At 41.1% G+C, this 12,916-nt stretch overlaps 1 long non-coding RNA gene across 2 annotated transcripts in view; it reads right to left on the bottom strand.

Annotated features, from left to right (window-relative positions):
• The window catches only part of LOC103348022 (uncharacterized), an 85,584-nt gene that overhangs the window by 30,924 nt on the left and 41,744 nt on the right, over positions 1-12,916 (bottom strand). The gene's annotated exons all lie outside the window — the stretch shown is intronic.

Here is a 12,916-nt window from a genome sequence, read left to right as displayed (position 1 = left end):
GAGCTGAGGCACAGTAGATTAAGCTTCTGTCTGTGGCACCAGCTTCCCATATGGGTGCCAGTTCAAGTTCCAGATGCTTCACTTCTGATTCAGCTCACTGCTGAATGGCCTGGGAAAATAATGGAAGGTGGCCCAAATGCTTGCACCCCTTCAACCCTGCAGGAGACACAGAAGAAACTTCTGGCTCCTTGTCAGCCCAGCTCTGGCCAATGCTGCCATTTGGTGAGCGAACAAGCAGATGGAAGATCGTTCTCTAGTATCTCCCTAGTGTCTATAACTCTGCATCTCAAATAAGTAAATCTTAAATAAAGAAACCTATTTCCTTTCACTGACTCTTATCACTGGTGAACTGCTTGTCTAGTGGTGATCAGTATGGAACTAATTTTGCTGATATGGAATGGGGCATCCCAACCAGTCACTTAGAAACCTACCCTATTTGTTAGTAAGTTTGAAATAGTTTTTACTGTCTGACTTGTCATCCTGTAGCTATATTTTTTTGCTCTTCTGGTCAAGATGGATTTATTCCTGGACATTGCTCGGATTTGGACCCATATTGGTATAGACATGGTTGACAACCAACCAAGAGTCAGTGTTATAAACCCCTTCAGCCGCATATATGAGCAGCCTAGAGGTTTAGAAAAGGGGTTTGCAGCTAAAGTTTACTGGCAGTCTATTCCTAAAATTATTATCAGTTCTGTAGGCAAGAACCATCATGTCAAAATATCAGACCAACATCATCTGGCAGGGGATTGGACTTTTGAAAAAAACTGACAGGTGATGGACATGAAGCTCTGAAGGAACACATAACAAATCAACAACAGAACAGCAAGTCAAGTTTGTATCTGAAAAACTATATGCAATCTAATGGTAGTCATTATAATAGACCATGCAATGTCAGTAAGACAAGTTGATTCCTCTTATTTTAATATCAGATTTATAAAAATGTTTTAACTTAGAAAGACTAAACAAGGAATTCTTAAATTGTTCATTTTTTTAGAGATTTATTTACTCAAGAGGCCAGCACTGCGGCACAGTGTGTAAAGCCGCAACCTTCAGTGCCAGAATCTAATATGGGCACAGGTTCAAAACCTTCTGATCCAGCTCTTTACTGTGGCCTGGAAAAACAGTGGAAGATGACCCAAGTCCTTGGGCCCCTGCACCCACGTGGGAGACCTAGAGGAAGCTCCTGCTCCTGCCTTAGGATCAGCACAGTTCTGGCCATTGCAGCCATCTGGGGAGTGAACCAGTAGATGGAAGACCTCTCTCTATCTCTCTGCCTCTCCTTCTCTCTCTGTGTAACTCTGACTCTCAAGTAAATAAATCTTTAAAAAAATGATTTATTTACTTGAGAGTCAGAGTTACAGAGAGAGAGGTTTTCCATCTGAAGTTCCCTCCAAAAATGGCTGCAGCAGCTGGAGCTGTGTTGATCCCAAGCCAGGAGCCAGGAGCTTCTTCCAGGTCACACATGCCTTGTAGAAGACCAAACACTTAGGTCGTCTTCTGCTGCTTTCCCAGGCCATCAGCAGAGAGCTGGATCAGAAGTGGAGCAGCCAGGACTCAAACCCGTACCCATGTGGGACACTGGCGAAACAGTTGTATGCTTAAACTACTGCACCACAGCTGTTTTTTAAAGCTACAGCATCAAGCCTTTTGATGTTTAAGAGCTATTAAGAATTGATCAGTTTACTCACTAAAAGGCTGGGACCCATTGAAGTCAAGTGTTGTGTGTATCTTTTTAAACCCATCAATGTTTTAAGTTCTACCTTATTATTAACAGGACAGATTATTTTAATGGAATTTGAGAATAATTGCATTATCATGGAAACCAAAAATTTCCATAAGCAGTTTCTAATTTTGGAGGAATTTAGTAGTAAGGAATGGTATATAAAGGTTTTGGCTTTTCTCTATAAAAACATAGTCCACCAGAGTGTTATAAACTCTATAAATGGCATGAAAATCTTTAAGCCTTGAGATAAAACAAGGAGAGATCCAACAATGTTGTCAGTAACAGACACAGAAATGGCAGGAAGGTACAATCTGTCCAGTTTGATTCTCTATGTGCTTACTTTTATCTCATGTATGACCTACAGTAGCAGTTCCAACAATCTGTCAGTTTTTTCATCAGAATTTCTGAAATTTTTAGTTCACCTTGTTGGGAGCCTATGTTTATAAATATTTGATAGAGCCATTCCAGATTCTAAAAGTATTTAGTGTGAAACAGAGCTGTGGATGAAAAAAACTTAAAATCGCCCTGGTGAAAATTGGACTATCAGTTTACTGGATAAAAGGAAGTTTAGTTAGGTCTAGTGTATGTAGTGCTATAGAAAGCACAGTAGTGTTTGATAATAGCATCACCTACCCCTGTTGCCAGGTGCTTATGGAGGTTAACAGAAAATGGAGACCTGCAGCCAAGCCCTTACCTAACAATTAGACAATAGTTGGGCTTGTTGTTAACCAAGACATTGATTGCCACTAAGGCCGAGAGATAAGGACACAAGGAAATAAAAGTGTGGGAACTTGATACCTTCTTCTTCCCAAATTCATCTTCTCCACACCCTGCCACTTCAAGTATCGTGGTTGTACAATATACAGGTGCCTGCTCTATTGGAGAGATCTGAGTGAAAGGGAAGGAGTACACATGAGATGTAGAACGTTACATCCAACGGCCATATTAAAAACACAGTTTCAACAAGAAGGTATAAGACATAACATGGAATACCCCCAACCCTCACTGGGTTCCATTATATTGCTCCTGGGCTAAAGTCTCTAGATGAGTCTAAGTGTAGTTTCATAACCAAGTCCAGTGTTGGCAGTGGTTATGGTTGCCTTCTGAGGTAGATGAGCTTCAGAGCTGGCAGACAAATTACTGCACATCCAACAAACCAATCTGCTGGTCACTGTTGCAAAGCTGTTCAGTCCACAAGGGTATTTGTAGCAATCAGGTTGTATCTATCTGGGGGGCGGGGGAGGGGGGGAGGTGCAATAGTCCAGAAGTCTATCTGTTATCTCAAGGTGAATCACAGTTTAACATCCTGTAGTTTACAGAATGGAGAACATATATTGTTACAAACATTGGCCATCACATTAAACCACTTATTAACAAATCAAAACATAAAGAGGTGTCAGTTCTGGGCCCTGAGACTGAGTGCAGTTACAAACATTCATTGTTTCAGGTTTACCCCAAGAACAGGAGCCTGTCCACCCCTAAACCCCAAAATCCAGTGGAATCAGGAAACTTACATAACACTGAAGGCTTCAAATTGTCCTCATCACCAGAGGACTCAATTATTACTTGTTGGGCAGTCTTTTAGCACTGGGTGAACCTGGAGTCTGATGACCCCTCCCTTCTAGGGCATGGATGCCATTCTCTTTTGTCCCCAGCTACCACTGGCTGCACTGTCTTCTCTTTGCCTAAGTCACTTGTGGATGTGTTGAACTCTCTCCATGTCCTTTGGGCTGTTCTTGGGCTCCAGTAGCTGCACCATCTCCCTTTGCTTCAAACTTGATTCCTGGGCTCTGCATCTTGGTACTCAGGGGTCATGGCCCAGTGCTTGAACTCACAGTGGCACTGAGAAATACAAAGAACAGACACTAGACCCAGTGGCACTCTGGCCACAGTAGATATCCACATTTGTGTTTGTGGTGGCAGTCATACACACACACAGATAATTGCATACATTCACAAATAGCCATACTTCCACATATAGCCGTGTCCAACAACTCCATGCCTAATCACGCCCTCAGTTGCTATGTGTGTTTACAGACAATAGTGGCTCAGAGCCAGATAATTACATAACAGAGTTCTGGGCAGCAGGCCAAGCAGGTGGCCTCTTGGTTACCAGGACATTATTGGTCAAAGAGGCACACAGATAAGGAGGCAAGGAGGGCATGGCGGTGTGGGAACTTGGTACCTTCATCTTCTCAAGTTCAATCTCTCAACTCTTTGCCACTTCAAGTATCCTCACTGTATAATCTGTGTTTGCCTCATCTTCCAGATAGATCCAAATACAAGGCAAGGAGTACAACGGGGAGTGGAACATTGAGTCCAAAGGCCAAAACAATAGAGCAAGTTACAACACAAAAGTGTAACACATAACATAGAATACCTCCAACCATCATTGGGATTCGTTACATGCTCATGGGCTAAAGTCTCTAGATGAGGCCAAATGTACTTTCATAACCAAGTCCAGTGGAGTCAGTGGCTTTGGCTACCTTCCAAAGTAGCTGAGTTGCAAAGCTGCAAGGCAACTTGTTGCACATGGAACAAGCCAATCTGTTGGTCATGGCTACAAAACTGTTCAGTCCACTATGGTATCTGTAGCCATCAGGATGTATTCATCTCATGATGGCAAAAGTCCAGTAGTCTATATGCCATCTCCCAGGTGAATCACAGGTTATTATCCAATGTTTACAGAATGGAGCACATGTATTATTACAAACATTGGCCATTACATTCAACCACTTATTACCAAATCAAAACATACAGTGATGTCAGGTCTGGGCATCGAGGCTGAATGCAAAGTTAGAAACATTCATTGCTTTGTGTTCACCCCTAAACCACATAACCTGGAAGGACTCAAAAACCTGTAATAACACTGCATTTCAACTCAGTCATAACAGTTTCTTCATGGTCTTTTGACATTGGGTGCTATTTGGAAGGTGATAACCCCTCTCTTCCAGAGCATGGATTACCACTGGCTGAGCTTTCTTCTCTCTGACTTCCTTTGGAGGTGTCTATGTAGCTGTGTCTCCACATCCTGTTGGCTGTGCTTGGGCTCAGGAAACTGCAGCATCTGCCTCTTCCTCATCTGTTGGTCCCTTATCCTCTGGATGTTGGGTCTCAGGGAGTCTTGCCCAACTTTCTTTACTCACAGTGGTGAGGAGAAGTTTGTAAGGAGCAGAAATTAGACCCTGATAGCAGTGGGGCCACAGAAGATATCCACATTGTGTCCATGGCAGCATCAGAATCACACAGAGAGACATCTGCATATATCCACACATAGCCACACACCCACATACAGCTGCATCCACCAACAGCCATATCTAGTTGTGTCCTCCAGTTGCTTATGTGGGTTTACAGACAAAAGTGTCTCAGAGGCAAGCATGAGCATAACTGGATTGTGGGTAACAGGCAAAGCAAGTGGGCCTGTTAGTTACCAGAACATTGGTGGCCATAGACACACACAGATCAACAGAATGACATAAAAGCATGGAAATGTAAAAACTTCACCTCCCCAATTTCATCTTTGCAACAGTAGCCCTCTTTAGAGGTTGTAGTCCTGGCAGATCTTTTTTTTTTTTTTTTGGCAAATTTGTTATTGGACATTCATATATAATGACACTTTTTTATATAACCTTTTGGCCTATATAGTTTAATGTTGGTATCAGCAACAATATATTAATGTTAATATCTCCCCTCCTCTTTTCATTTTTTAAGAACACTACTTATCTGTCATAGTAGTAACCAGACTCTATTTGCTCTTCTGCTCCATATGAACTTGTTCCTGGTGTTTGTTCTGATTTGGTCCCATGTTGGGGTGGAAAAAGTTGACAACCCAGTCAATGTCATAAACCCTATGGCCACATATGTTAGTAACATAAAGGTTTTAGAAGAAGGGGTTTTTAGACCAAATTTACTTGCAGTCTATTCCTAAAATGAAATTAATCATTTCTGTAGGAGAGAACCATGAGGACAGCATTATCTGGCCTGATTCTGACATGTATTATTACTGGTGACACACTGCTGACTGGTGACAAGCATGCAGCTCCAAAGAAAGAAATCACAGCAGTCCAACAAGAAATCAAGTTTGTGTCTTAAAAACCATAAACAGATAGTGCTGTGTTGAAGCAGGTAAGGCTGCAGCCCACACTTCCATCATCCCATATGGGCACCGGTTGGTGTCCCGGCTGCTCCACTTCCAATCCAGCTCTGCTATGGCCTAGGAAAGCAGCAGAGGATGGCTCAAGTACTTGGGTTTTCTGCCACTTGGGTGGGAGACCTGGAAGAAGCTCCTGGCTTCAGATCAGCCCAGCTCCAGCAATAGCGGACAATGGGGAGTGAATCTGTGGATTGAAGACCTGTCTGTCTGTCCCTGTCTCTCTCTCTCTTTCACTCTCTCTCTCTTTCCCAATTTCTGCCTCTTCCTCTCTGTAACTCTGCCTTTCAAATAAATAAATAAATCTTTAAAAAAGTAAACCATCTAACAGCAGGCATATGATAACTGAGTTTATATAAGAATAGTAAACAGTTGATTCTTCACATTTTAATATAAGATTTAAGAAATGTTTTAAGGTAGGAAGACTTCCTAACCAAGGAAGTCTTATTTTTTAAGTTACATTACCTAATCATTTAAGTGTTAAGATTTATTTTTTAGTAAGATTTATTTATTTACTTGAATGGGAGAGATAGAGTGAAGGAGAGGGAAGGAGGAAGGGAGAGAAAGGGAGAGAGAAAGAGAGAGGCAGGAGAGAATTTTCCATCTACTGGTTCACTCACCATATGGCCCTAGTGGTCAGAGCTGCCCTGGGTGGAAGCCAGGAGCTATAGCTTCTTCTGGGTCTCCCATGTGGGTGCAAGAGACCAAGCACTTGAGCCATCTTCCACTGCTTTCCCTGGAGCCTTACCAATGAGCTGCCAATGAGCTGGATCATAAGTGTTGCAGCCAGGACTCAAAACAGTACCCATGTGGAATGGCAGCACCACAGACAGCGGGTTTGCTTGTTACACAATACCAAACCCAAGATCTATTAATAAGGGATCATTTTATTTACTCCATGAAATGCTGGGATTATGAAGTTAGGCATTTTTGTTTATTTTTACATTTATCATTGTTTAAATTGCATTTTATTAAGAGAACATATTTTAATGGACTTTTCAAAATAATTACACTGCCATGTAAGCCATTCTTATTAAGTAGTTTTTGAATTTGGATGAATTTAGTAAGCAGAAAGTTAAATGTTTTTACTTTTGTTTATAAAAGCATAGTCCACCAAAGAATTATAAACTCTAACAACCACAGGAAAATCTTTAAGCCTTCAAGCAAAACATCTTAATAGAGAACCAACAATGTTTAAAGACACAGGAACCTACAACTTGATCGATTTCAGTCCCTATGAACTTATTCTTTTGTGTGATCTATAGTAGCAGGTTTATGAATCTGTCAGATTTCTTTAATCAGAATTTTTTAATTATTTAGTTCACTTCATCAGAAATCTACATCTCTTACATTCTTTTTGGTTGTAAATGTTTTTAGTAAGAACCAGAAATGTGGATGACAAAGCACATAAAATCACCAGGAATAAAACTTGAATGACAGTTGATTGGTTTATTGGTAACTTAGTTTTATTGATTGTATATAGTATTTTGACAAGGACAGGACAACCCCAAGGATCTTTCACAGTGGCCAGGTCTTTTTATTTTTTTTTAATTAATTTATTATTTATTTGAAAGTCAGAGTTACACAGAGAGGAGAGGCAGAGAGACAGAGAGAGGTCTTCCATCCGATGGTTCACTCCCCAATTGGCCACAATGTCCAGAGCTGTGCCAATCCGAGGCCAGGAGCCAGGAGCTTCTTCTGGGTCTCCGACATGGGTGCAGGGTCCCAAGTACTCGGGCCATCCTCCACTGCTTTCCCAGGCCAAAGCAGAGAGCTGCATTGGAAGTGGATGCCAGTGCTTCAGGCCACAGTGTTAACCTGCAGCACCACAATGCCAGTCCCGTCTTTTTTTTTTTTTTTTTTTAAGATTTATTTATTTGAAAGTCAGAGTTACAGAGAATCTGGGCAGATAAAGACAGGTCTTCTATCCACTGGTTCATTTCCCAGATGGCCACAATGGCCAGAGCTGTGCAGATCCGATGCCAGCAGGCAGGATCTTCTTCCAGGTCTACCAAGCAGGTGTAGGGGCCCAAGAATCTGGACCATCTTCTATTGCTTTCCCAGGCCATAGCAGAAGCTGGATTGAAAGTGGATCAGCTGGGACTTGAACCAGTGTCCATATGGGATGCTAGCACTTCAGGCAGCAGCCTTACCCACTACACCACAGCACCAACCCAGGTCTTTTTCATTATTAAGATGTCACAACAGATGACATCACACCAGGAACAGCAGACATTTGTAAGTGTCATACAACCTGTAGAATACCTATATCCATGATGCAAGTATTTGGCCCCCTGCACAGATGTGTGAGACCAGGATGAAACTCCTGGCATTGGATCAGACCAACTGTATCCATTGTGGCCATTTGTGAAGTGAACCAGCAGGTGAAGTTTGCTGTATCTCTTTTTTTCTTTCTCTAACTTTGCCTTTCAAATAAATAAATAAATCTTTTTAAAAATGAGGGAAGAGTTACCAATGAAATGGAAACTAAAAGTAGAAGCTGTAGTTTACAAAATAGTTGAAAATGTATTAGATATCTTAAAGATCAAGAATTTTTAAAACATTTACTAGCAATATATTTTTAAAAGAATTATGTGTCAGCACTGTGGCACTGCAGGTAAAGCCACCGTCTGCAGTGCCAACATCCCATATGTGTGCTAGTTCGAGTCCTGGTTGCTCTACTTCCAATCCAGCTCTCTGCTATGGCCTGGGAAAGCAGCAGAAGATGGCTCAAGTGCTTGGGCTCCTGCACCCATGTGGGAAACCTGGAAGAAGCTCCTGGCTTCTGCCTTCAGATCAAAACAGTATCGGCTGTTGCGGCCATCTGGGGAGTGAAACAGCAGATGGAAGACCTCTCCCCTCCCACCCCTCTCTCTCTGCCTCTGCATCTCTGTAACTCTGCCTTTCAAATAAATACATACATCTTTTAAAAAAAAGTATGTATTTATTTGAAAGGCAGACTTACAGACAAACAGGTGAGGGGGATTTCCATCAGCAGATGGTTCACTCCCCAGATGGCTGCAATGGTCTGGATCAGGCCAGACTGAAGCCAGGAACCAGGTGCTTCATTCAGGTTTCCCAAATTTGTGGGAGAGCCCAAGCACTTGGGTCATCTGCTGCTGCTTTCCCAGGCCATTAGCAGAGAGCTGGATCCGAAGTGGAGCAGTCAGAAATGAACTGCTGCCCACTGGGATGCCAGTACTGCAGGCAGCGGCTTTACCCACTACGACACATCAACCTCAATACTAACAATGTTTTAAGAAAATGTTTTTGCTTTAACATAGGGAACTAAATTTTAGTGTTATGTACTTTTGATTGAACAGCTTAAGATTTAGAAACACAGAAATCATTTTAATCTGTCAAACCAATCTCCCAAAAGATTTCATTTTTTACAAACTTTTAATATTTTTACTTACTTGTAGGATAATTATTATTATTAATCAAAATCTATTTCTTGTATCCCATAGTTTTTCAAAAACACATGCTTATATTTTAAAATATTTTCAAAACTACCTACCTAGTTTCTTTTTATACAGATAATTTATTTTTTACATTTGAGACATTGCTCTAAAAATCTCTAATACATTTTTTTAACAAAAGTACAGTGGCCAGCGCTGTGGTGTAACAGTAAAGCCACTGCTCCAGTGCAGGCATTCCATCTGGGTGCTGGTTCAAGTCCTGGCTGCTCCACTTCGTATCCAACTCTCTGCTATGGCCTGGAAAAGCAGCAGAAGATGGCCCAAGTGCTTGGGCTCCTGCACCCATGTAGGAGACCCAGAAGAAGCTCCTGGCTCCAGGCTTCGGATCCACTCAGCTCTGGCCATTGCACACAGTTGGGAAGTGAGCCAGTGGATGCAAGACCTCATTCTCTCTCTCTCTCTCTCTTTCTCTCTCTTTCTGCCTCTCCTCTCTCTGTGAAACTCTGACTTTCAAATAAATAATCTTTAAAAAAAGTACATAATTTTGTTCTTTTTCATATATGTTACTTTTTCAATTTTTTTGTTTTTGCCTTTTCCATGATTGTTCTTACATACAGAATTTTTGCTCTTCATTATTCTGAACTAGTCTTGAATTGTTTGTTACACATGAATAATTTTTAATTAAATTTTTAAAATCTACATAAAGGAAATATATTCATAATACTTCCTGACACTTTGTGGGTGGGTGTTGTGTGGTCCGCATGAGTGCAGTGTCCAGGGCTGCAGGCATGCTGCGTACAGGTCAATCGCCAAGAAGATGGCTAAGAAGATGGCTGGGGAGGAGGGTGATACCAACACACTTCTGGAAGATTTTGAGGAAAACTTGGTTAGTTTATTGTAGAAGTGGAATACAAACAGAATGAGGCTAGGAATGTATGCAAACAAATTGAGGAACTCGGATACAGGGGAACTAGTGTGCGTGTGCAGACAGAACACCTTTTCCTAGGAATTCAGACCAGCCTTTTGAAGTCGTTCAATCTAGTATTCTCTCTTCCTCAAAGCATAAAACAGAGACCATGGTAGCTCCAGAGGTTTCTAAAGAGTTCTTAAAGAAAGGATTAACCTGGATCTTGCATAGAGATTTTCCTCCGAGTCTTCCTGGGGACTCACTTGTTTCTTAATCTTTAAAATTAGATATTTAGGCAGAACTCTCCTTTTAGGAAACTTACTACATTCATAAGAATCATTCCCTAAAGTATGTAAACCTAGAGGTTTTCTCTTTCAAGCTTGACCTTCGGGAACAGTTTTTAGTTAACTTCTGTCCTTTAATCAGAACCCTAAAACCTTAAACTGGAACAGCTGTCGAGAGTTATGGGAGAAAACAGCCTGAGAAGATAGCTGCTCTCCTAGAGACTAAAACGTTGGATACGCTTGGATGAAAGTCAGGGAAAGAAACAGTAGATCACATGAACTCTAGACTCTCAAAGAAATAGTCTCTCAGAGAATAGAAAAGAACATGAAGCCTCTGAGGCCTTGGGGAGGTAATGTCTTAATCACACTCCTTAAAAAGCAGTCAACTGGAAGATAAGCTTAAAACCTAGGGGCAGCAGCTCACCTTCCACCTGGATGTGGAGGTGGGGAGATGAGTTCCTCATGTTGGGTTCCTCAGTTGGACTCCCCTGATAGGTTTCCTAACAAGTAAATGTTCGGGCAAAGCTACAGTGAGCAAGAAGGCAAGGAAATACCTGGCTAGTGAGGTGGTGGTGGTTAACCTAGCAGTATGAGAAGCTTCATTGGTTTGACAGGAAGAGCAACCGCATTTCACATAGGGAAGGGGGTGGGGAGTGAAGTGGCAACTTGACAGACAGGTGAACAGGATACTGTGGGATGTTTTATCTTGACAGTGATAAAGAAATTTAAAATAATAATAATAATAATACTTCCCACGCACCCTCCTAACCTCCCTCACTTACACCCTCCCCCCTCTTTCCTTCCTTATTTTTCTTTCAGGTCTTGCAATGACATACTTCTAATTATAAAATCACAAGCTTAACCCTCCACTAAATAAAGAATTAAAAAGTAATAAGTAGAAAAATCACTGTGACTCAGGAGTATACACAAGGATTATGAACAATCATCAAATCTCAAAATATAAATTTCACACATGTATATTACATTTTTGTATGCTGTATATTAGTTACCACAAATCAGAGAAAACATGGTATTTGGCTCATTTCACTAACTAAAAAATCTCCAATTGCATGCATTTTTGTTTCAAAATTAGGATTTCATTCTTTTTTATGGATGCATAATATTCCATCATGTATCTATCCCACAATTTCTTTATTCAGTCAACAGCTGATGGATATCTGGATTGATTCCATATCTTAGCTACTGTGAATTGAACTGCTGTAAACATGGGGCGAAAGATAATTTCTTCATATGCTGTATATCAACAACTTATACAATCATAATTAATATTCCCATATGTATTGTTTCTATAGAATTTAAGATGTCCACTCATTAAATTTATATCAAAATATTTATCACATTTAGATTCATCTAGTTTACATTTAACAAGTGCATGTACATGAGTTATAAAGACTGAAATACCAGGCAAGCACAGTGAAATAAACTGTTAAACAAATTTTACCTTCTTCTCTTAATATTAATTAATTAGAATTATTTCTTGATCTTGGTTACTTTAAACACAATTTTTAGGGAAAAATATAATGAGCAGTTTTAAACTATCACCTCAACAACTCAGCTGCAACCAGCAGGGGAAAAAAATGGAACTTGAATATTTCTCATAAAACAACCCTAATCCCAGCAAAGGAGTTCAACATTTTCTCATGCAATGAAAACTACATCTGAATGTCAGAGCCTTTAATTCACATCTAATAGAGAGATGCTTTCTATGGCATTATTCTTACGATTCTAGCTCCCCACAGTCCATTTCACCAGGGGCTTCTGTGGGAAGCTCCAACTGGCTCTAAGAGAACAAGGGGAGGGACCAGCACTGTGGCATAGTGGCTAAGCCTCCCCCTGTAGTGCGGGCATCCCATGTGGGCACTGGTTCCTGTCCCAGCTACTCCTCTTCAGATCCAGCTCTCTCTTAAGGCCTGGGAAAGAAAAGGAAAATGGCCCAAGTTTTGGGCCCCTGCACCCACATGGAAGACCCTGAAAAAGCTCCTGGCTCCTAGCTTCAGATTGGCCCAACTCTGGCCATTGCGGCCATCTGGGGAGTGGTGAATGGAAGAATTTTGTCTCTTCCTCTCTCTGTAGCTCTGCCTCTCAAATAAATAAATAAAATCTTAGTAGAGACAGAGAAAGATGAAAGGGGAGTCCCTAGGTATCATTCTTTGGAATCTTATGCATTCATAAGGCCATGCAGTATTTCCAATTTTGTTCTCAGAGGTCAATAATTATAGGTTGTCCTAATCAGCTGGAATAGGACTCCATGGGCTTTTGGAAGGAATTTGAGTTGCCCATATTTTACCAAAGATCAATTCTCACAAATTGTACTCACCCACCCAAATCCTTCTTGCTAAGGGACAGAATCTTGTCTCCTCTTGGGAAAAGGTGCCCCTACACGGAAAACCTCCCTGGGTGAGACCCCAG

Source organism: Oryctolagus cuniculus, chromosome 6 (assembly GCF_964237555.1).
Source record: "Oryctolagus cuniculus chromosome 6, mOryCun1.1, whole genome shotgun sequence".
Lineage (NCBI taxonomy): Eukaryota > Metazoa > Chordata > Mammalia > Lagomorpha > Leporidae > Oryctolagus > Oryctolagus cuniculus.
Note: the sequence above shows the minus strand (reverse complement) of the source record. Positions and strands in the feature narration are given on the sequence as shown.